This window comes from Rattus norvegicus, chromosome 11 (assembly GCF_036323735.1).
Source record: "Rattus norvegicus strain BN/NHsdMcwi chromosome 11, GRCr8, whole genome shotgun sequence".
Taxonomy (NCBI): domain Eukaryota; kingdom Metazoa; phylum Chordata; class Mammalia; order Rodentia; family Muridae; genus Rattus; species Rattus norvegicus.
In genome coordinates, this window is record NC_086029.1 from 71,169,421 (window position 1) to 71,194,917 (window position 25,497).

Genomic DNA, 25,497 nt, shown 5'->3' on the forward strand with positions numbered 1-25,497 from the left:
TCTCAGGAGCAGAAGATTCCATAGAAATCATTGACTCAACTGTCAAAGATAATGTAAAGCGGAAAAAGCTACTGGTCCAAAACATACAGGAAATCCAGGACTCAATGAGAAGATCAAACCTAAGGATAATAGGTATAGAAGAGAGTGAAGACTCCCAGCTCAAAGGACCAGAAAATATCTTCAACAAAATCATAGAAGAAAATTTCCCTAACCTAAAAAAAAGAGATACCCATAGGCATACAAGAAGCCTACAGAACTCCAAATAGATTGGACCAGAAAAGAAACACCTCCCGTCACATAATAGTCAAAACACCAAACTCACAAAATAAAGAAAGAATATTAAAAGCAGTAAGGGAAAAAGGTCAAATAACATATACAGGCAGACCTATCAGAATCACACCAGACTTTTCGCCAGAAACTATGAAGGCCAGAAGATCCTGGACTGATGACATACAGACCCTAAGAGAACACAAATGCCAGCCCAGGTTACTGTACCTGCAAAACTCTCAATTAACATAGATGGAGAAACCAAGATATTCCATGACAAAACCAAATTTACACAATATCTTTCTACAAATCCAGCACTACAAAAGGATAATAAATGGTAAAGCCCAACATAAGGAGGCAACTATACCCTAGAAGAAACAAGAAACTAATCGTCTTGGCAACAAAACAAAGAGAATGAAAGCACACAAACATAACCTCACATCCAAATATGAATATAACGGGAAGCAATAATCACTATTCCTTAATATCTCTCAACATCAATGGCCTCAACTCCCCAATAAAAAGACATAGATTAACAAACTGGATACGCAACGAGGACCCTGCATTCTGCAGCCTACAGGAAACACACCTCAGAGACAAAGACAGACACTACCTCAGAGTGAAAGGCTGGAAAACAACTTTTCAAGCAAATGGTCAGAAGAAGCAAGCTGGAGTAGCCATTCTAATATCAAATAAAATCAATTTTCAACTAAAAGTCATCGAAAAAGATAAGGAAGGACACTTCATATTCATCAAAGGAAAAATCCACCAAGATGAACTCTCAATCCTAAATATCTATGCCCCAAATACAAGGGCACCTACATACGTAAAAGAAACCTTACTAAAGCTCAAAACACACATTGCACCTCACACAATAATAGTAGGAGATTTCAACACCCCACTCTCATCAATGGACAGATCATGGAAACAGAAATTAAACAGAGACAGACTAAGAGAAGTCATGAGCCAAACGGACTTAACAGATATTTATAGAACATTCTATCCTAAAGCAAAAGGATATACCTTCTTCTCAGCTCCTCATGGTACTTTCTCCAAAACTGACCATATAATTGGTCAAAAAACGGGCCTCAACAGGTACAGAAACATAGAAATAATCCCATGCGTGCTATCAGACCACCACGGCCTAAAACTGGTCTTCAATAACAATAAGGGAAGAATGCCCACATACACATGGAAATTGAACAATGCTCTACTCAATGATAACCTGGTCAAGGAAGAAATAAAGAAAAAAATTAAAAACTTTTTAGAATTTAATGAAAATGAAGGTACAACATACCCAATCTTATGGGTCACAATGAAAGCTGTGCTAAGAGGAAAACTCATAGCGCTGAGTGCCTGCAGAAAGAAACAGGAAAGAGCATATGTCAGCAGCTTGACAGCACACCTACAAGCTCTAGAACAAAAAGAAGCAAATACACCCAGGAGGAGTAGAAGGCAGGAAATAATCAAACTCAGAGCTGAAATCAATCAAGTAGAAACAAAAAGGACCATAGAAAGAATCAACAGAAACAAAAGTTGGTTCTTTGAGAAAATCAACAAGATAGATAAACCCTTAGCCAGACTAACGAGAGGACACAGAGAGTGCGTCCAAATTAACAAAATCAGAAATGAAAAGGGAGACATAACTACAGATTCAGAGGAAATTCAAAAAATCATCAGATCTTACTATAAAAACCTATATTCAACAAAACTTGAAAATCTACAGGAAATGGACAATTTCCTAGATAGATACGAGGTACCGAAGTTAAATCAGGATCAGATAAACCAGTTAAACAACCCCATAACTCCTGAGGAAATAGAAGCAGTCATTAAAGGTCTCCCAACCAAAAAGAGCCCAGGTCCAGACGGGTTTAGTGCAGAATTCTATCAGACCTTCATAGAAGACCTCATACCAATATTATCCAAACTATTCCACAAAATTGAAACAGATGGAGCACTACCGAATTCCTTCTATGAAGTCACAATTACTCTTATACCTACACCAAACAAAGACCCAACAAAGAAAGAGAACTTCAGACCAATTTCCCTTATGAATATCGACGCAAAAATACTCAATAAAATTCTGGCAAACCGAATCCAAGAGCACATCAAAACAATCATCCACCATGATCAAGTAGGCTTCATCCCAGGCATGCAGGGATGGTTTAATATACGGAAAACCATCAACGTGATCCATTATATAAACAAACTGAAAGAACAGAACCACATGATCATTTCATTAGATGCTGAGAAAGCATTTGACAAAATTCAACACCCCTTCATGATAAAAGTCCTGGAAAGAATAGGAATTCAAGGCCCATACCTAAACATAGTAAAAGCCATATACAGCAAACCAGTTGTTAACATTAAACTAAATGGAGAGAAACCTGAAGCAATCCCACTAAAATCAGGGACTAGACAAGGCTGCCCACTCTCTCCCTACTTATTCAATGTAGTTCTTGTAGTTCTAGCCAGAGCAATCAGACAACAAAAGGAGATCAAGGGGATACAGATCGGAAAAGAAGAAGTCAAAATATCACTATTTGCAGATGATATGGTAGTATATTTAAGTGATCCCAAAAGTTCCACCAGAGAACTACTAAAGCTGATAAACAACTTCAGCAAAGTGGCTGGGTATAAAATTAACTCAAATAAATCAGTAGCCTTCCTCTACACAAAAGAGAAACAAGCCAAAAAGAAATTAGGGAAACGACCCCCTTCATAATAGACCCAAATAATATAAAGTACCTCGGTGTGAATTTAACCAAGCAAGTAAAAGATTTGTACAATAAGAACTTCAAGACACTGAGGAAAGAAATTGAAGAAGATCTCAGAAGATGGAAAGATCTCCCATGCTCATGGATTGGCAGGATTAATATAGTAAAAATGGCCATTTTACCAAAAGCAATCTACAGATTCAATGCAATCCCCATCAAAATACCAATCCAATTCTTCAAAGGGTTAGACAGAACAATTTGCAAATTCATCTGGAATAACAAAAAACCCAGGATAGCTAAAACTATCCTCAACAATAAAAGGACTTCAGGGGGAATCATTATCCCTGAACTCAAGCAGTATTCAGAGCAATAGTGATAAAAACTGCATGGTATTGGTATAGAGACAGACAGATAGACCAATGGAATAGAATTGAAGACCCAGAAATAAACCCACACACCTACACTTGATTTTTGACAAAGGAGCCAAAACCATCCAATGGAAAAAATATAGCATTTTCAGCAAATGGTGCTGGTTCAACTGGAGGTCAACATGTAGAAGAATGCAGATCGATCCATGCTTATCACCCTGAACAAAACTTAAGTCCAAGTGGATCAAGGACCTCCACATCAAACCAGACACACTCAAACTAATAGAAGAAAAACTAGGGAAGCATCTGGAACACATGGGCACTGGAAAAAATTTTCTGAACAAAACACCAATGGCTTATGCTCTAAGATCAAGAATCGACAAATGGGATCTCATAAAACTGCAAAGCTTCTGTAAGGCAAAGGACACTGTGGTTAGGACAAAACAGCAACCAACAGATCGGGAAAAGATCTTTACCAATCCTACAACAGATAGAGGCCTTATATCCAAAATATACAAAGAACTCAAGAAGTTAGACCGCAGGGAGACAAATAACCCTATTAAAAAATGGGGTTCAGAGCTAAACAAACAATTCACAGCTGAGGAATGCCGAATGGCTGAGAAACACCTAAAGAAATGTTCAACATCTTTAGTCATAAGGGAAATGCAAATCAAAACAACCCTGAGATTTCACCTCACACCAGTGAGAATGGCTAAGATCAAAAACTCAGGTGACAGCAGATACTGGCGAGGATGTGGAGAAAGAGGAACACTCCTCCATTGTTGGTGGGATTGCAGACTGGTACAACCATTCTGGAAATCAGTCTGGAGGTTCCTCAGAAAATTGGACATTGAACTGCCTGAGGATCCAGCTATACCTTTCTTGGGCATATAGCCAAAAGATGCCCCAACATATAAAAAAGACACGTGCTCTACTATGTTCATCGCAGCCTTATTTATAATAGCCAGAAGCTGGAAAGAACCCAGATGCCCTTCAACAGAGGAATGGATACAGAAAATGTGGTACATCTACACAATGGAATATTACTCAGCTATCAAAAACAATGACTTTATGAAATTCGTAGGCAAATGGTTGGAACTGGAAAATATCATCCTGAGTGAGCTAACCCAATCACAGAAAGACATACATGGTATGCACTCATTGATAAGTGGCTATTAGCCCAAATGCTTGAATTACCCTAGATGCCTAGAAAAATGAAACTCAAGACGTATGATCAAAATGTGAATGCTTCACTCCTTCTTTAAAAGGGGAACAAGAATACCCTTGGCAGGGAAGAGAGAGGCAAAGATTAAAACAGAGACTGAAGGAACACCTATTCAGAGCCTGCCCCACATGTGGCCCATACTTATACAGCCACCCAATTAGACAAGATGGATGAAGCAAAGAAGTGCAGACTGACAGGAGCCGGATGTAGATCGCTCCTGAGAGACACAGCCAGAATACCTCAAATACAGAGGCGAATGCCAGCAGCAAACCACTTAACTGAGAATAGGACCCCCGTTGAAGGAATCAGAGAAAGAACTGGAAGAGCTTGAAGGGGCTCGAGACCCCATATGTACAACAATGCCAAGCAACCAGAGCTTCCAGGGACTAAGCCACTACCTAAAGACTATACATGGACTGACCCTGGACTCCAACCTCATAGGTAGCAATGAATATCCTAGTAAGAGCACCAGTGGAAGGGGAAGCCCTGGGTCCTGCTAAGACTGAACCCCCAGTGAACTAGACTGTTGGGGGGAGGGTGGCAATGGGGGGAGGGTGGGGAGGGGAACACCCGTAAGGAAGGGGAGGGGGGAGGGGGATGTTTGCCTGGAAACCGGGAAAGGGAATAACACTCGAAATGTATATAAGAAATACTCAAGTTAATAAAAAATAAAAATAAAAAAAAGAATTGTCAGAGACCCAGGGTGTCTGTGAGTTAATGATATATGCACTAATGGATTTGCTTACAGACACATGCAGGTACAGAGGTGACACATTATAGGAGCCTTGAGCTACAATAGAACAAACCATCCTGGGGAAAGTAGATGGCTCAGATGTTACACAGAAGTGACTGACTAGCTGACAGAACAATGAGATATGACAGGATGTAACACTGATGGCAACATCTTTGGTGGCCACTACCATGAAACAGCTTTGCCAGTACAGACTGATGCCTGGAATCAAATACTACATAAAAACAGTAAAACATGGAGCCAACTAAGGGAAGTTTCAAACAAAATCCATTTCTAAACGCAAATATTCCAGGAAAGCCGCACTGAAGAACACTTTCCTTTGGGACTGGCACACACCATGTTTGCAAATTGCCAACTAGCACTTACCTCTACTTACCCTAATACACAAAACAAGATGCTTAGAACACCAGAATAAAAATACAGTCTCCATTGCACATAGAAGTGAGTCTACCTTTAGCTGGCAAACGTTTCTGTTGATAGGTGTGACCAGAATGTCACTCCATGAACAGATGGCGAAAGTGTGTCCATTTCACCAACAGTGCATTACATGGTTCTTTGTATCCCAATCAATCAATCAAAGCACAACACAGGAGCGGTGGCTGTGCGCTCCTTTATTTGCTTTGCAGTTTAATCTGTGAAGTGTCAATATGCAATTACAGCATAGGCATTAATGCTGCACAGTACCATTGCTACTAACACTTCACAAATGTCTAAGTGGTCAGAATAAAATCCTAAGCTTATGAAAATAGAGAAATACATGGAAACAGTGCAAAAATCCTGATGTCTGTAGGAACATTAAGGCAAATGGAGATGATAGTAGGGGAAATAAGTCTGTCTCAGACACCATCTTTCTTTTTTTTTATTTATGTAAATTTAAATTTTTTTTATTAACTTGAGTATTTCTTATATACATTTCGAGTGTTATTCCCTTTCCCGGTTTCCGTGCAAACATCCCCCTCTCCCCTCCCCTTACTTATCGGTGTTCCCCTCCCTATCCTCCCCCCATTGCCGCCCTCCCCCCAACAGTCTACTTCACTGGGGGTTCAGTCTTAGCAGGACCCAGGGCTTCCCCTTCCACTGGTGATCTTACTAGGATATTCATTGCTACCTATGAGGTCAGAGTCCAGGGTCAGTCCATGTATAGTCTTTAGGTAGTGGCTTAGTCCCTGGAAGCTCTGGTTGCTTGGCATTGTTGTACATATGGGGTCTCGAGCCCCTTCAAGCTCTTCCAGTTCTTTCTCTGATTCCTTCAACGGGGGTCCTATTCTCAGTTCAGTGGTTTGCTGCTGGCATTCGCCTCTGTGTTTGCTGTATTCTGGCTGACACCATCTTTCTTATTGTCTATATGCCTTATTTCATATGTTCATAGAGAAACATAGAACCAAGGGTGCACCTATGACACAGTGAAAGTAAATCTGCCTAGGGTGATAAAGGAGACCAATGGACCAAGTAAGAAATGAGAAGGCAGAACAGTGTGAAAGATGGGGAAATATTGTGTAATTCAGTACACAATATGTATTAGTATGAAAAATTTGTAAAGTAAAGCAAAAACTTTCAAATGAAAATTACATGGCCCATTTTTAACTTGCAGCCCTATGACTATCACTAAAGAATAATCAGTGATCATTCCAGTGGTTCTAAGCTAGTAAGCAGTTTATAAGGAAAAAGCAAATCAGAGCCATTTACATTTATTAAGTTCCATAAAAAACTTTTAAAAAATGCTTTAAAAACCAAATCCTTATGTTCTAGAGAAATGCTTTAGCTAGTAAGATGTTTCTTATGCACTCATAAGTAACTGAGTACAGATCCCCTGCAACCATGCAAAAGGTAGGCATGGGGCAGGCAATGCAGCCCAAGTACTGGGCGACAGGGACAGATGGATCCTGGAGCTCCCTGGCCAGCCAGTCTAGGTGAACTGGTGGACAAAATGGTGACAACTAAACAAATGGTAAAAAGGAGGAATTTTATACCATGAGACTTTCTGCAACAGAAAGACAGTACACACACACACATGTACACGCATGCACACACACACACACACACACACACACACACACAACGTGCGTGCACACACAACTAGCTAAATTCTCAGTGTACTAACTTCTATCACTATCCTACTATATCCTACTATTTTGATTCTGTAAAATAAAAATGAATGATGCAGTAATACAAGAGATAACTTAGGAATATATTTCTACTTATAATAACTAAAAATAAAAACAGCTGAAATTATATTATTAATGCACCTATACATGTAGTAGTGAAAACCTACAAAGAAAATTCTGGTAACCTACCTTGAAGAAAGAGACGATGAAATACCAGCCTCAAGGATACATCTTTAGTACCTCGGTACCTTATAATATTGCCTAGTATTAATTTTTCATCAAGTTGTCATTTTCTCTGACATTTGGTTTTATTAATCAAGGCATTTATCATTAATTTGTAGAAAATATCGTAATTAAGCCAAATAAAATAAAATCCTTAAAAGGTTAAAATTAGAAAGCAGGTGAATTAGAACTCTGACATTACTAGTTGACATACAGGAGCTTTTTGGAAGTAAGGGAGACAAGTTTTTTCAGAGTTTGGTGTCTCAATCTTGGGGCTGGTTGGTTTTTAAAAATGTTATAAAGATTTGATTTAAAGCTGTCTGACAGTTTTGACATTCAGGTGAACGTACTGCTGCTGCATTTGGAACAATTTGCATATCCCACTGCTAAACGAAACGTTTGAGGTGTGCACTGGTGTAAAGAAATTAAAAACAAGCTATCACACATGCTTAAGTGTATGTATTCACAAACTGATGGTTGGATCACACTACCCCAACCCCCTCTATGTAATCTGTGATTTACTCCTCTATAATAAATTACCCTAGCATGTTATTCTCTCTGGAAGATCTAACCATGCATGTAAGAAGCAAAGTAATTACAGCCCCCTCTTGTCTAAGAAGCTTCTCTCAAGCCCTACAAGCTCTTTATACACAATGCAGCAATACAAGTCTATTGTAACTTCTTGCCTGCAATTCTGGACTTGTGTATCTGAAGCTGTTAAATGTCATCTGAACAGTTTGGATGTTTCCAATGAAAGCATTTTTATCTCTCTCCTATCATAAGTTATAAAGCTATTCCTGAGCACAAATATATTGGTACTTTCTGATTTTGAGTCAATATGCCTACTTAGAGAAAGGGCAAGGTTTACAATAAGAAGAATTCAAACTAATAAAAACGAGAAGCATAAAACATTTCTATGTAGAGAAAGTAGGATTAAATAGCAACAAAGTATGATTAAATATTGTGAGATGGCAGGAGGTTTTTGTTTCACTTATAATTATATATTATTTTGAGGTAGATATTGTTAAAGGGCAATCAAGAAAAAGTTTATGTAGTAAATCCATGGCCTTGAAAATAATAAAGCATGTCCAAGAAGATAAAACCCATGGAAAAACATCACTGACTATTACCTTCAGTCTTCAGAGTTGCAAAGGGCAATTCAAACACTCCATTCATTTATCTATAAAAAATAAATACTTAAAATTAGTAATCATTCAAGAAACCATTTGCATTTACATTAAGGTCTTCATGATTAGCTTTGAGAAGAATGTAGGTGACTTCATGAATTCTAATATTTCTAGTTTTAAAAAAATAAGAAAACATAATCAACTGAAAACATCTAGTACAGATTCTCAGTAAAACATGTCACATTCAACGCAAAGCACTATGTGTACATATCTGAAAAGTACAGGGCAGAGTCAATAGGAACTTTCTAAAATTATAGTAACAATAAGTTTTAAATTTTAATATTTTGAACGGGTGTGCAGGTAGGTCTTCAAATGTGCACACATGAACACATTTGTCTGTAAGCAAGAAGACAACTTTTGGTATCATCCTCAGAAATGCCACCATTTCTGACCAGGATGTTGAGGGGCTTTTGTAAACAATATGCTATGTATTACAATAAAAAAAAATTTAGCCAAAAGCAATTCTACAATTAAAATTGTGTCTTTGGAAATCGATCTTTCTAAATTTGCTATATAATCCCTATGATGACATTTATGTCATCCTCCTTTGAGACAAGGTCTCTTATTGGCCTGAAGCTCACCAATTAATATAGCATGGCGGGCCAGCAAGGTACACTCTTTTGCATCCCCAACACTGAGATTACAAGGATATACCACATCTGGATTTTTGCATTTATGCTACAGAACAAACTCTAGTCCCTCCACTTGTACATCAAGCACTTTACCAATTGAACCATCCTTCGAGCCCCGTATATTAGTATAAGCAGAATTTGTGAATATTTGTAATATATGACAGATTGACAAGTGACGGTGAGTTAACTAGTATATAAGGATAATATCGAGATATCATTAAAATGGTCAATGAGGATAAAAATGTTTGCATAATCACAGATAATTAAAAGAAAAGAAAAATTAAATGAGTGGAAAGACAGGAAGTAGCAAAGACAACGTGGCCAATGGAGCTTCCCATCAGGCCTAAGACAAGGACAGGAATAGACATACAAATGGATGTCTTGTTTCCTTTAAAAAGTCTCTTCTGCTCTTTTTGCTCTTTCTTCTCTTCTCTTCCCTGCTCTTCCCCTCTTCCCATTTGTCCCTTCTCTCCCCATTCCCCTCCCCATTCCTTCCATGTGCTCATGGCCGGCCTCTACTTCTCCCCTCTTCTATTCTTCTCTTGTTAAACCTCACCACATGGGAAAAATCTATTTATTTACCTGTGTGAAATTTTTGTTTGTAATATATGTGTGCCATGTACACACATGTGCAGAGATCAGAGAACATCAGATGTCCTACTCTATCACCTTCTGATTTATTTCCTTGAGACAGTCTCTCATAAATTTAGAGTTAGGATGATGGCCAGAAAGTTTAATCTCGTCTCTAGCCTGCACAGAGCTGAGGGTTACAGTAGTCAATGGCTGTAGCTAGCTTTTCATGTGTTGCCAGAGATCTGATTGGGCCTACATGCTTGCATATCATGTACTCTTACCTCTGGAGCCATCTCCAAAGCACCTGAAGAAGACACTTCTAGATGCCTTTCTAACCACATGCATATTGATAATATAGACTGAAAGCAGAGACTGGAGCTAAAGCAAGCAGGATGTTGAGGGGCTTTTGAAAACAATATGCTATGTTTCATAATAAGAAAATTTAGCCACAAGCAATTCTCCAATTAAAATTATGTCCTTGGAAAGCGATCTTTCTAAATTTACTATGAAATTTCTATGATGACCTTGATGTCATATTTACTAATAATCTCCACAGAGACTCAGTCATTTCAAGTCTCAAAAGCAGTTTTGCTGATGGAAATGCATTACATAAACATAAGCTAATCCTATAAGCCAGTATATCTACAATGAAGACTCCTTTTATAAAACTCTTAAGATTGGAATTGGCTGGATCTTTAATATGCATATGTAACATTATTGCAAACAGATACAAAGAATGGAACAATAAATAACACCAGCAAAATACAAGATACCCAAGTCCTGGCTGTACTAACATATAAATGGAGTCAAGCAAAGGAAAACAACGATGTCATTACTTTCAGGGAACATGAGCAATGTCACAATCCCTCTACAGCAGCAGCCTTAGGAAACACTGCAGACCAGATGCAGGATAAGATGAGAACCAGTCATAATACGAACAGAGGATGATGAGGACAGAAGCCTATGGGGTCAGGGATTAGATTGCAAAATGATCCAGAAATGACCTTGCGGAAAATTATGTTGGCTACTATGTGATATGCTATAAGAGTAAGTTTTATTTACTAGTTACTATTTCTCACCCTCATTAGAATAAGATAGGGCCACTATCTTCTTCATACACCATAAATGGTATCTGCTGGATGCTAGATGATCACTGCATTTACTAAATAAAAGAGTGAGCAACCTGACCAATGTACGAACCATTCATATCTATATCTAAATACAAATAAGACATATAGGGCCTGAAGAATTATATACTAATTTAAGCGTTTCCCTTTGGCAACCCTAAACTCCTACAATTGAAAGTTTACCAGTAATACTTATTTCAAATAATAAATATGCAAGCAAAATATTAGATTTATGACAGTCAAAAAGAACATCTCAAGGAAGCAACGCTGAGAGCTACATGAACTCTATTTTCACAGGTTTGGAAAAGAAGTTTCTTAAAAAGGGTTATAATAGGGAAAAACCTAGATGGTTAAGAAAAGGAGTAAAAACATATATCTCAGAGTAGCCTGGCTGCTGCCAGATTGAGTCATGGCAAACATTATCCTCCTTAATACTATGACTAGCACACAGCAGGCTGGCTGCTCATTAGCTATTATTTTTATATTGCTATTTTTATCAATTGCGGATTTCTTCAGTAGATAAGCCTGTCGAATGTATTCATTTTTATCTTCTCTGAAATTCTTTAAATAGTGTCTAACAAGAACTCCATAAACATTTACAGAACTGAAAAGAAGACAACTATTATCACTTAATTAATTAGAAAACATAAACAGACTATGAGTATATAAAAAAGTCACCACATTTCATACGCCTGAGTCAATCTAACCAGTATTATATAATAATTAATCTTCCCAAGACTTATAAAAAAGTTAAAAAGTAAAAAAAAAAAATGGCTAGGGCAAGGAAGTCAGGAATCCAAATAGTAAGAGTTAATCAGAAAAGATAAAATGAAATTGTCAATATTAAGCTAGTATCCTGTTCATTTAAATACTATATCTACCTTTATCTGATAAACACAATTTTCTCGAGCACAAGGGCTGCTGTACAATGTCTACTTCGTTTAAGTAGTCACAGCACCACCACAGGCTTGCTTAGAGCAAATATTTTTTCTTAGAAACATCTTTATTGAACTAAATCTACAATTATCTATCATGAGCAGCCCAGGGCTTTTGCTGTGAATTGTTTGTTTGCTGCACTGGGAACTCAACTTAGGGACCCACACATAAGCTACCACTAAGCTACAGCCCACCCTTTATTTTACTTTTGTTGTCAGACAGAGTGCCACTAAACTGCCCAGGCAGGCCTTGAACTCAGGTACTTTTGCCTTACTCAGAGGTATCCTAGATTACAGTCCAGTGCCACTAAACTTAGAAACAGTCTTAAACAATTAGACAAGAGATGGATAGATATAAAATCCAAATTTCAATGGAATAAATATCTGAGTTCCATGGCAAACACATATAGAATGAAGCAGGTTTTCACAAAGACCGAAAAGCAGGGTATGAGAACAGCATCAGTAGCACATGGCCATTACAGCATATTGACACCAGACAGTATCTCCAAAGATATGAGAAGCAAATTCTCCATACTCCAGGGCAAATCCACCACAGACTTTTAGGCATACAGTGGTATGGAAACAAAATGTGTCAATTTTGCACATCAGATCAAAAAAAAATGCTTTTCAATACTTATCATGCCAGTACATCTGGTACAGCGCCTAACCACATCAAAGAAGCCTCTTTCCTTTTTCTTTTTAGTAGACAGAGGCAATTACAGAGAATCACAGTTGGGGAAAGTGCAGAGAATGAGTGGCTGAGGAGTGTGCTCCCTCAAATGAGATCTATAGCATAACTCCTACACCCGACCCAAGGCTGAGGGAGCACTGAAAGCGGGCAGATGAATTGTAAGAGGCAGAGAGCCAAGAAGACTGATGAAAATCTTGTCTTCTGGAACTCTTAGTGGCTATAGTTGCCTACTCAGACCGCAGAGGAATACACCAATCAATGGCCCAGCATAGATTAGGAAAAGGTTCACAGTGCACAAGACTTACCCCAGGAGCTACAAGCATGCTAGGAACTCTATGACTACCATAGGAAGGAGAGTCAGTTTTCTTCAGGGACAACCTCTCTAACAGGTTGTCTATGCCTAAGTGTCCAGCCTACAGTCATGTGCATACAGTTAAAAATTAATTGAAATTAATTGAGTAGAGGGGTGTCTGTAGGGATGGGGGATAAGAATTACAGAAGAGAACATGAATTTGAGATGGATTTGTGGGCAAATCTAGAACAATTTTAAACCAGCATCATGACTGCTCTGGCAAGGTCGAATATCCAGCTGGAATGCAGACACACACCTTTAATCCCTCTGACTAAATACAAACCTTTAATCCCTCTGGCTGGTCTTTAGTACACTCCTTAAATCTCAAATAAACATCAAACATTAATCTACCTGAGCAGGAAAGTAATAAATCATAGAAAGACTTGACATAATAGGCCAGAGATAGGATATACCTAACTCTCAAGACAAGACCCAATCACTACTTAAAGGGAAGAGACAGGGAGAGAGAGGAGTTCATTTTGGTTCAGTTGAGTTCAGAATGGTTCAGTCTCTGGAGCTTATAGGCAGCCTTTCCTGGCAGAGCAATTCAGTCAGAAGACAAAAGAAGCCAAATTCAATCAGTCAGTTTAGAGCAAAGTTTGAGACACAACAGCTAAGTTGATTCAGCTAGCCAACGTTCAGAAAGAGCTAGAAAAAGTGAATGTATTCAGCAGGAAGTCTGACAGGTGAAACATTCTAAGCCTAGGCTTGTTGACAGCAGCAGGAAGGTAGAAGATTAGTTGTATGGAAGCTAGAGGCCGCTTTCAGGCCTAGGCCTAGGGATAGTAGACAGAAACTCTCTAAGCTCAGCCCAAACTATGCATTTGTAAAGCATAGTATGGTTTTGGGTATGGTTCTCATCCTTTCATCTGAGTAAATAAAACTGATATTTACAAGCAAGGACAAGGACAGAGATTGGGAGGAGAAAGTTGGACATGATTATGATTATTAGTATGGTTTATATTGAAGTATAAAAGTCTAAAATTTTTAGGACACAGAAAAAATTTAAAGTCAAATGGAGTTATAGTTTCCCATAATGATGGGCTCTTAGATGGAGGCAATCATTTTGGTTTTAAATATTAATGTACAATACCACAGAAATGGAATAAGTCATATAGTTGACTTGAAGAATTTTTTCACAGTAGCGGTCCAGCTGAGCCCTGTAGCAAGGGTATAGAAATCATAACAAATCCACTGGGAGAGACTTCTATGACAATACCAAAGCCATTGCTTTGAGCCAATTGAACTCACTATCAGGCACCATACATTTTCGACATAGAGGGACAAAGTTCAAAGGATTATTTATATACCACTGTTTTCAAACCCTCAAATCCAACTGACTTTCATTCTTTCCTCCTTGTCTCTTAAAAGCTCCTTTTGCTGCACTGTGCAGCACTGCTCTGTTTGTTTTTATTCTCCAATAGCAGAAGTCCTTAAATAAATTCTTAAAAACCAACATACCAACAAATAAATAAATTAAATCTCAATGACTATAAAGAGTACACAGACTAACCTGCTTAATTATTAACAGGTAAACAGAATACACTTCTGAATTATTTATTTAATTGCCTTCAAAGAAATTTGTGAATTTAGAGTATGTGCCCTTTCTAAGAACCCAAAGAATAATTATTTAAAAATATTTAAGTCATTTTAATAATACAAACTTAAATGTATCAAATATGCTTAAATATTTTCATAAGTACTTAAGAGTAGAAGGCAGTTTTCAGATTTCAAACATTACTAAAATTCCTTGTCCTGTGGCTATCCCTAATCTTTCATATAATTTATTTCACAAGCGTTGAGCAAAATGAATACAAGTATTTAGTGTTAAAGTTACATTAAACTGATTGAGAAGGGTTTGGAAACAATCATTTATAAAGCACTCATTTCAAAACAAGCTGTGAGAAAGATTATAAAATGAGAAAATGTTAAAACAACATTGAAACTGTAATAAATGAAAAATAAAAATTAGTAGACAAAATTACATAAAATCACCACTTTCCTTGGCAATGCCAGATCAGTGAGTGAACAGACTGAAGAATGGCTGCTTCTGCACACAGAGAACACTGATTTCCTAGGAAGATGGTTAAGCTGTCTACTTATACTGGAAGTAAAAAATTTTTAAAGTTTTCTTGTGATCCATTCTATTGAAGTCTGAGATACTCTGTTGCCACCTCTGCTTTGGTAATTGGGGCTGGCATGGTTACTATTTACTCCAAACACTTACATTGCCTTCACAGCATATCTTACTTAATCATTTGGGGTGGGGAGTTATAAGAGAAAAGAAATAAAAACCAAAGACATGTTTTTCAAGACAAAAGTGCATGTAATCATAAAACTGTGTTCTGGTAAATCCAAAAATTAAATGATGACAGAAAACGTATTAGCTGTCCCTTCTTTAGGCTCTGTGCAAGTACTTTTACTTCTTTCAGACTCACAAACCCTCTAGAGGGAGCAAGTATCATCACTCCCACTTGATTGGGGTAAACAGAGCTAAGAGGGTAGACAATCGGCTAAAAGACATTCCTCTATCAGGGTTCTTACCTAGTGTGATTGTGAAGTTCACTCTTATGGGCCATATATTACACCACATGAATGAGTTAATGTTCTCTGCAGACTTCTTTTGGATTTAACAAAAGTTTACCTCTATACTAACAATGGAAGAAGAACTCATAGCAGTTTCCCAGGTAAATTCATTAGGGGCATTGTAAATTGTTACCAAGCTGGTACCATATTTGACCCTGACGGTTGTATACCATTATAAATTTGTCATAGTGCTCCAGATGGAAAAAGAAGATACCATATCAATAACTGTGGAAGCAGACAATAAAACTGACCACATAATATCCTTTCTGGAAATTGTTCTGAAGGGGCAGATTATCAAATGATGTACATCCTAAAGACTAGTCAAGGAATAAAATGAATGCACAATCTTATAATGAAAGTTACCTGCCATTATTAATTTGTCTGAAGAAATGTACAGTGTATAGGATTTTTCCATTTTTCTAGCCTTACATAGTATCAATAAGATAAAATAAAATATTAAAGTTCAAAGCATGGTTACTGAAAGCAGGCAAGTTGTATCAGGGGTCAGAGCGTCCAAATGTGAGTACTTCCTTGGCATATGCTGCACCCTGACAGACTGCTCCCAGAGAACAACCAATCCTTAACACATATTTTGTCTCGAGTGTATTAGCCTTTATATATTGAGTAGATCCCTAAAGAGCAGAGGCTGATACCAAAAATAAATAAATCACATCCTTAAGGTTTAGAGGATCTACCCATAAAATTCAATCCACTTTGAATTGCATTAATTGCATTTCTCACTACATATAAATGCAAACAAGCAGATACCAGCAAGCCACAAATATATAAGGGGAAAATGGAACAGAGCATGCAAAACTCTAAAAAACAAGACACGTAAGAGCAAAAAGGATCTATGGAAAGCAAGTGAATGAACCGACATATGACAACGTAACGAAGATCCCTGATAAAGGAAGTGGGTTCTTCTATATCCAGCAAGGAGGCATCAGGAAGTACTTAAAGAATAAGAATTTCATATTTTTCCATCTTTATTAAATTGGATATTTCCTATTTACATTTCAAATGCCATTCCCCTAGCCCCTCCCCCTCCCTTTCTATATGGGTGTTCCCCTCCCCATCCTCTCCCTATTACCGCCCTCCCTCCAAGAATCCAAAATGTGACTGAGATGAAACTATAGGTAATGTGTTGAATTAAACTAATTAATTTTCCATGCATATGTTTTAAGGCTTAATTGTTTCCTATATTTTTATGTTAAAAAAAACCCTCTGAACATTTTCTGGTTCAAAATTAATTTCCTTTTCATGGCCCCAGTTTTCCGTCTTCTACCATTTCTGAAATTCCTTCTCTTTATAGTCTCTTTCCCTAGAAATGTACAACAGGGACTCTTAACCAGACCTAGTTTTGCTCTCTGCTTTTGACTTTTTCTTTCTACTAATGTAGAGCCTCATCCTTGTACTTCTAACAGTGTTGATCTAAACACACCATTTTCCATATACCATCCTATCTTCTTACAATGTGTGTGTGTGTGTGTGTGTGTGTGTGTGTGTGTGTGTGTGTTGCCTCTATAAAGTTGACATTACTTGAGACTGTGGGCTTTGTAATGATTGTTAGCCACCTGAGTCTGTCCCACTAACAGTCCTAACTTTCTTGTTAAATACTATAATAAATAAACAAACAAACAAACAAAGAGTCAGGGTTTCAACTGTTATGATAAAACATCACAAGCTTAAAAGAAGCTATTTGCTAACCTGTTTTCTCTACAGGTTCTCCCAGGACCACCTGCCCAAGGGTAACACCTGCAATGGGGCTGGGCCTTCCAACATCCATGACTAATTAAGAAAATATCCCACAGGTTTGCCCACAGCCAATATGATGATATTTTCAGAACTGTAGTTCCCTCTTCTCACAGAACTTTTGCCAAGTTACGAAGAAAAGAAGCAGAAATAGGAGAAATGTCCATAGTAACTTCTTTAATCTGTATTCTCACTATCGCCACCCCAGCTTTCCTTGAATGCCCAGTTTCTTTAAATTTTCCTCTTCACTCACTATAATCTGGGTAAAAGTCTGATTCAATCAGATGTAAGATGCAGTCAGTGTCTTTATAATGATGTTTGGTCTTAGGACCAAAGAAGAAGTACTAATACTGAATACCCTGAAGGTGGGTTTAAATACTTTTCTTCCTTTACTCTTCCCTTATTTTTATCTGTACTAGGCAGGACTTTACTTTCATTCATGATTAATTTACAAATAATTAATTTAGTAACTCAATTTTGTTCAGATACACCAACATTTCTGTTTATAGACTATTAATCAATTATTTGAAAATCTAGAAAAACATAAACTAATCTCATGCCTTTTTACAACTAACACTCTCACACAGCCCAACATTCCTAAATTTACACACACACACACACACACACACACACACACACACACACACACACATTGACATTAAGGACAAAACAGAAATCAGACTGGGAAAAGATCTTCACCAATCCTATATCCAATAGAGGGCTATTATCCAATAAATACAAGGAACTCCAGAGAACTGAATAACCCTATTAAAAAGGGGGTACAGAGCTAAACAAAGAATTCTCAGCTGAGGAATATCGAATGGCTGCCAACTACCTAAAGAAATGTTCAACATCCTTAGTCATTAGGGAAATGCAAATCAAAATAACCCTGAGATTCTACATCATACCAGTCAGAATGGCTAAGATCAAAAACTCAGGTGACAGCAGATGCTGGCGAGGATGTGGAGAAAGAGGAACACTCCTCCATTGTTGGTGGGATTGCAGACTGGCACAACCATTCTGGAAATCAGTCTGGAGGTTCCTCAGAAAATTGGACATTGAACTGCCTGAGGACCCAGCTATACCTCTCCTGGGCATATACCCAAAAGATGCCCCAACATATAACAAAGACACGTGCTCCACTATGTTCATAGCAGCCTTATTTATAATAGCCAGAAGCTGGAAAGAACACACAGACACACAGAGTGACACAGACACACACCACCACTACAACCACCACCACCAGCAAAAACCTTTTCCTATAATTCCTGCATGTTATAATCTTTATCAGCCACTCGTGTGGCTTTGAACTTGCTCTTCTGAAAGACCCTTCTTGATCACTCTCTAATAGTTCCAACCTTCTCAACATTCAGTTATCAACTGAAACAGAACCAAGGAACTTTACCCTTCTACATAACTTTTGTTACCCAATGCACTTCTAAGTTCCTTCTCTACTTTCTAGATTATTACTACCATTTTTAAAAATCACAAACTTATTCACTGTCTAGCTCGCTTATTAGAGATGCCATCTATCTTGTTCATTGCCTATTCACTTGCCCCTGGATGTCATGCCTGGCACATAGTAAGCACTCAAATACCTGAAAAATGAATAAATGAATACATAAAAGTTATTAGGACATTAATATTCAAGTCATAAAAACTTATTAAGCACCTAAAATGCATAAAGTAATTTTTTAGTTAATCTTAGGCTGATGAATGTACTGCCCTTAATATGAGAGAAAAGTCCAAGATTAATTTGAGGGAAAAAAATAGAATGCTATAGAATTAGACCCAAAATGACTTGACATATAAAAAGAACAAGCATTATTTCTCTCAATCATCCTTCCTTCCACATTCCCCACTACACTTCTAATATGTCACCACATCCTTTTATGATGCCAAAGAGAATTGTTGAATGAAAGTGAAAAAAAGAGCAATAGGAGTGACAATCATTTCACACCTTTACTAAAAAATGATACATCAATTCTCACGAAACATGGAAGGCTTGGGGTGTTGTACCACACAAATTCAGCTTTTCCTGTATATAACACACAGATATAATATTTTCCCCCAGACTTTATGTTGATTCATATGTTCCAACAACCTGAGATACGAGTCTCCTGAACCATACAATAGCAACCTTTTTCTGTAAGAGACCAAATGACAACTGTAGGCTTTTTGGTCATACAGTTTTGTTTTGTTTTGTTTTGTTTTCTCAGCTCCTCAACCACCATGATAGTATGGCAGTAAAACCATAGACAAATGATTATGGCTGTACCCTAATACAATTTCATTTATAAGAAACAAGACTTCGATTGAACATATCAGTGAGTAATCCAGAAAAGACAGGAAGATTTAGAATCAGACTTTAATTATATTGGGTTCAGGAAAGACCTATTGTAGAAACTCAACTTATGTCTTATATAAACTAGAGAGTGTGTGTGTGTGTGTGTGTGTGTGTGTGTGTGTGTGTGTGTGTATGGAGAAGGTTATGGGGTGCCTAGATCCCTAGATCCCTTAGGGTACACCTTAGGGTATGTTTGTACAGGCTGCCTAATCCAGCAATCAAGTTATTAATTGGTACCACCATTTTCTACTCTCCGTGCTACCTACAACATCTGTAGTAAATGCCACTGCCAATCAGCTTCATGGAGATTGCAACTCAAGCATTCAGAATAACCAATAAATTTCACTCTACATTCTGTCATCCAATGTGATTTTATGTGTGCTAGCTACATAAATCTCACAACACAGTGTCAAAATATGGTTTTAGCTTCAACTGTGATCTTGCAGAAATGCCAAAGCTATAACATTTAAATGTAAAGTTTATCATTAAAGTTACATCTGCATGTCATACCACAGCATTTTTAAAATAAAATGAAAAAAAAAATAAAAAAAATTTAGATAATATAAAAGTCTGCTTCAGTTGAATTCTGCATTCAGTAAAAGAAAACACTTGAGAATCCTAGTAAAGGTAAACCTTGAGATGTTTGAAATATCCATTCTAAATAATGGGAGCATTTAGGTAATTGTCTGCTCAAAACAAGGATCAAGCTTTTTGAGGTCATAAAATGCTTGACCTTCCCAGGTATGATGAATGCAAAAAGCCTACCACTAAATTACACAATAGATGGTAAGATTGTTGAATCTATCTGGAAAATAACATTTCAAAAGCTCCATACACTGACTGATTCATTAAAGAAATAATTAGAGAGACTATTTTCCCTAAAGTGAAGGAGAGTCAAAATGTGATATTCGCAAAAGAGGATGAAGGGTTCACATCTTTCTGTGGAACCTGAATAGTGTTATTAGCTATGCTCTTGCTATGGGCATTCATCGTGGTGAAGAAAAGCATTTCCAAAAGAACACAGCTTTGCTGATCCTGGGTTCCTGATAACATCCCGTGATAGAACAGGGGCTTTCACACAATCAAACTGAAAGTCATTTACGCAGCACTCAGAAAGGCCAAAAAAAGTAGAGTACAAGTCATAAAGTGCCAAAATTAAGGCTAAGTGCGAACCTCTCAACTTCACACCCATTTACATGTAAAAAACAACGCTGCCCTGTGCAGTGAGCAGCAGGGAGGGCAGAATTGGGCTGGAATCATTTATCTGCCTCAGCCACAGCTCACCTGGCCCACTGAAAAAATTAAAACTACCTTTGCTCAAGAGCTGAGTCCCCTTGGTACACCAAGGGGTTGTAATCGCCCAATCTCTTCAGTCCTCCATCTCGCTTCTCTTAAGCTGCCCCTGCCTCTTTCGCTCCCCCTCCCCATTCTTTTCTAAGTATTAAATGCATAATGTTTTCTCTTAACTTGAATGATATTCTTCTTCTTCTTTTTTTTTTTTTTTTTGGTTCTTTTTTTCGGAGCTGGGGACCGAACCCAGGGCCTTGCGCTTCTTAGGCAAGCGCTCTACCGCTGAGCTAAATCCCCAACCCCGATATTATTCTTCTAAAAACTGCATGTGATTACTGGCATAACAACGCAAACAAGTGTGACATTCACTAAGAAAAGCTGAGAGAAATGGGATTCAAATGACGTGCTAAAGGCACACATCACATACATCTTCATAAGGCAATAACGACAGGCAATAACGATAAGTAATTCTAGAGCTGGCGTGAAGGTCGCAATGAAACTAAACAAAGGGCAGGATGGTTCGTACACATCTACAGATGTGTCTCATTTCTTTCAAACACAAAGATATTCAGTATAATTTTGCTAATAAAAGTGAAATAAGTTGGTATAAAAGATTTTTAAAAGGGTCTTTGGAGAATTTCTTGCCTTTTTTATTTTATTTTATGTATATGAGTACACTGTAGCTGTCAGACACACCAGAAGAGGGTATCAAATCTCATTGCAATGGTTGTGAGCCACCATGTGGTTGCTGGGAACTGAACCCAAGACCTCTGAAAGAACAGTCAGTGCTCAAAATAGAATTCTTTTTCTTTTTTATTTTAAGTAGGGGCAGGAAGGGGGTGGATGGGGAGGGGAACACCTTATAGAAGAAGGAGAGATGGGATAAGGGGGTTTATGTTCAGGAAACTGGGAAAGGGAATAACATTTGAAATGTAAATTAAAAAACATCCAATAAAAGGGTTTTTGAAAAGAATACCAGAGTGAGGAGAAAGCTTGATGCCTCCGAAGATCCCATGCCCACAAATTCCCAAATAACTGACATGATATACAAGGACACAAAGCCTGCAGCTTCTGAAGGAGAGAAAGAACAAGTACACCCTAGGTTAGTATTTCCCACACAATTTAGAAAAGTCCACAGAACAGTCTGGAGATTCTTCAGGAAGCTACAGGTCACCTTAGGGATGTGAGTAGAAGTTATGTGATCTCTAAGAGCCATTAACATGTCAGAGAACCGTACAAAACAGCAGTTGCCTACTTAGAGTGGATGTCTAACACCAGATCTAAGAGCAAGCATGAGACAATCAGGAGTGCTCAGGAAACAGAGGAAGATGCTGTATTAAAGGGTGGGAAAATGGTCAAGCACCTTGCAAAAAACAGTCACCACTAAACAAAGATCCCCGCACAGAGCATATGCTGGGATATGCATGCAGTCAGTCCCTGTAATTGTGAAGATGACCTAGAAGGAACACAGCTGACCCAGACAAACAAAGAATACAGTCAAGTCAGATCTATGCCTGATTTATCTATATACCAAAAGCAGATTAAATATTAAAACCAAGATCAATTTCAACCTACCTTCAAAAATTAAGGAGAAAATCATTCTTTCTCAAAATAAGGGGAAAAAATGTATGTATTGATAAAATACATGCAATACATAAGAGAGTATGTTTGGAACATAGGTAATAAACAAAAACTTTGTTTAAATTACATAACACCTTAAAAGAAAGGTATGCATATATCTTATAATTTTCAAAACTGTTTTTATGAATTTATCACCATTTTAATAGGCATATTTTATTATTACTAATCATTCCATTCATTTACATCTCAAATAATATCTCACTTTACAGTTATCCTCCATCAACTTCCCCATCCCACATCCCCCGTCCTCCTACCACCTCACTGCTCCAGCATTCCCCTGTGCTAGGGCATCAAACCTCCCCAGAAGCAGGAGCCTCCTCTCCCACTGCTGTCTGGCAAGGCCATCCTCTGCTGTATATATCTGGAGCCAGAATCCCTTCAGGTACACTCCTTGGTTGGTGGGTTAGTCTTTTAAAAATATTTTAAATGATTGAAATATTAGTGGAAATTAAAGTTGATTAATCAAAAGAGTAAGAATAGATGCTAATCCTTTTTTTCTTTCATTGGATATTTTCTTTATTTACATTTCAAATGTTATCCCCTTTACTGGTTTCCCCTCCTGCAACCCCATAACCCATCGCCCTCCCCCAGCTTCTACTAGAGTGCTTCCTGACCCAACCACCCACTCCCTCCCTCTTCCCCACCCTGGCATTCCCCTACATGGGGGCATTGAGCCTTCACAGGACCAAGGCCATCCTCTGCTACATTTGCAGCTGGAGCCATGGGTCACTCCATGTATACTCTTTGGATGGTAGCTTAGTTTGTGGGAACTCTGGGGTATCTGGTTGGTTGATATGGTTGTTCTTCCTATGAGGTTGCAAACCCCATCAGCTCCTTTAGTCCTTTCTCTAACTCCTCCAATAGGGACCCTGTTCTGAGTTCAATGGTTTGCTGCAAAGATTCCCCTTTGTATTTGTCATGCTCTGGCAGAGCCTCTCAGGAGACATCTATATCAGACTCCTGTCAGCATGCACTTCTCGGATCAGCAATAGTGTGTGGCTTTGATACTGTATATAGGATGGATCCACAGGTTGGGCAGTCTCTGGATGGCCTTTCCTTCAGTCTCTGCTTCACATTTTGTCTCTGTATTTCCTCTTGTGAGTATTTTGTACCCCCTTCTAAGCATCCACACTTTGGTCTTCTTGAGCTTCATGTGGTCTGTGAATCGTACCTTGAGTATTCTGAGCTTTTGGGCTAATATCTATTTGTGAGTGCATTACCACGTGTGTTCTTTTGTGATTGGGTTACCTCACTCAGGATGATATTTTCTAGTCCTATCCATTTAACTAAGAATTTCATGAAGTCATTGTTTTTGATAGCTGAGTAGTACTACATTGTGTAGATGTACCACATTTTCTTTATCTGTTCTCTTTCTCCACATTCTAGCCAGCATCTGATGTCACCTGAGTTTTTGATCTTAGCCATTCTAACTGGTGTGAAGTGGAATCTCAGGGTTGTTTTGATTTGCATTTCCCTAATGACTAAGGATGTTGAACATTTTTTTAGGCACTTGGCAACATTTGATATTCCACAGCTGAGAATTTTTTGTTTAGCTCTGTACCCCATTTTTAATAGGATTATTTGATTCTCTGGAGTCTAACTTCTTGAGTTCTTCGTATATATTGGATATTAGCCCTCTCTAGAAACTGAAGCACGAAATATATATACTTTAATTTCCAGTTCTATCACCCCAAATTTAAAATTCTGCCAGTATCTACAGCTTTAGAACAAGTGAAACAAAGGAAACTGAGGCACATTTAGAGAACTCTTTTCCATTCAATTTTAAAATTTAAATGCATCAATTCAAATATAGTAGCAACCCTACATGCAAAGGGCATGTATATAAGAATGTTTATTATAATATCGACTATAATAAAAGCACTAAAAAGAAAGAAGTGGAGACCGGATAAACAGTTCTCTGCACCCAAATCCCGTGGGAGGGAGAGCTAAACCTTCAGAGAGGCAGACAAGCCTGGGACACCAGAAGAGACTGCTCCCTGCACACACATCTCGGACGCCAGAGGAAAAAGCCAAAGACCATCTGGAACCCTGGTGCACTGAAGCTCCCGGAAGGGGCGGCACAGGTCTTCCTGGTTGCTGCCGCTGCAGAGAGCCCATGGGCAGCACCCCACGAGCGAACCTGAGCCTCGGGACCACAGGTAAGACCAAATTTTCTGCTGCAAGAAAGCTGCCTGGTGAGCTTGGGACACACGGAAGCAGAATTTCTCTAGGACCGGGCACGTTCTGTGTTTACCGGAAGTCCCACACCCGCGGATCCCAGCCCGTAGCAGCTCTCTGCTCCCAGACCCGGTGAGAGAGAGACCCAACCGCCTGGTCAGGTGGGCACTCCTGAGGCTGCAGAGCAGAAGAGACCACCAACACTGCTCACCCCTGCCCACATCCCTGGCCCAAGAGGAAACTGTATAAGGCCTCTGGGCTCCCGTGGGGGAGGGCCCAGGAGCGGCAGGACCCCTGCCAGAGACACCGCCGGACCCTGAAGGAAACAGACCGGATAAACAGTTCTCTGCACCCAAATCCCGTGGGAGGGAGAGCTAAACCTTCAGAGAGGCAGACAAGCCTGGGAAACCAGAAGAGACTGCTCCCTGCACACACATCTCGGACGCCAGAGGAAAAAGCCAAAGACCATCTGGAACCCTGGTGCACTGAAGCTCCCGGAAGGGGCGGCACAGGTCTTCCTGGTTGCTGCCGCTGCAGAGAGCCCCTGGGCA

The 25,497-nt window shown here is 38.6% G+C and overlaps 1 protein-coding gene across 1 annotated transcript in view; it reads right to left on the reverse strand.

Moving 5' to 3' along the window:
- The window catches only part of Zbtb20 (zinc finger and BTB domain containing 20), a 739,030-nt gene that overhangs the window by 611,411 nt on the left and 102,122 nt on the right, over positions 1-25,497 (reverse strand). Inside the window, 1 exon segment of the mRNA NM_001105880.2 lies at positions 8,786-8,835. The gene's annotated coding sequence lies outside the window, so the exon portion shown is untranslated.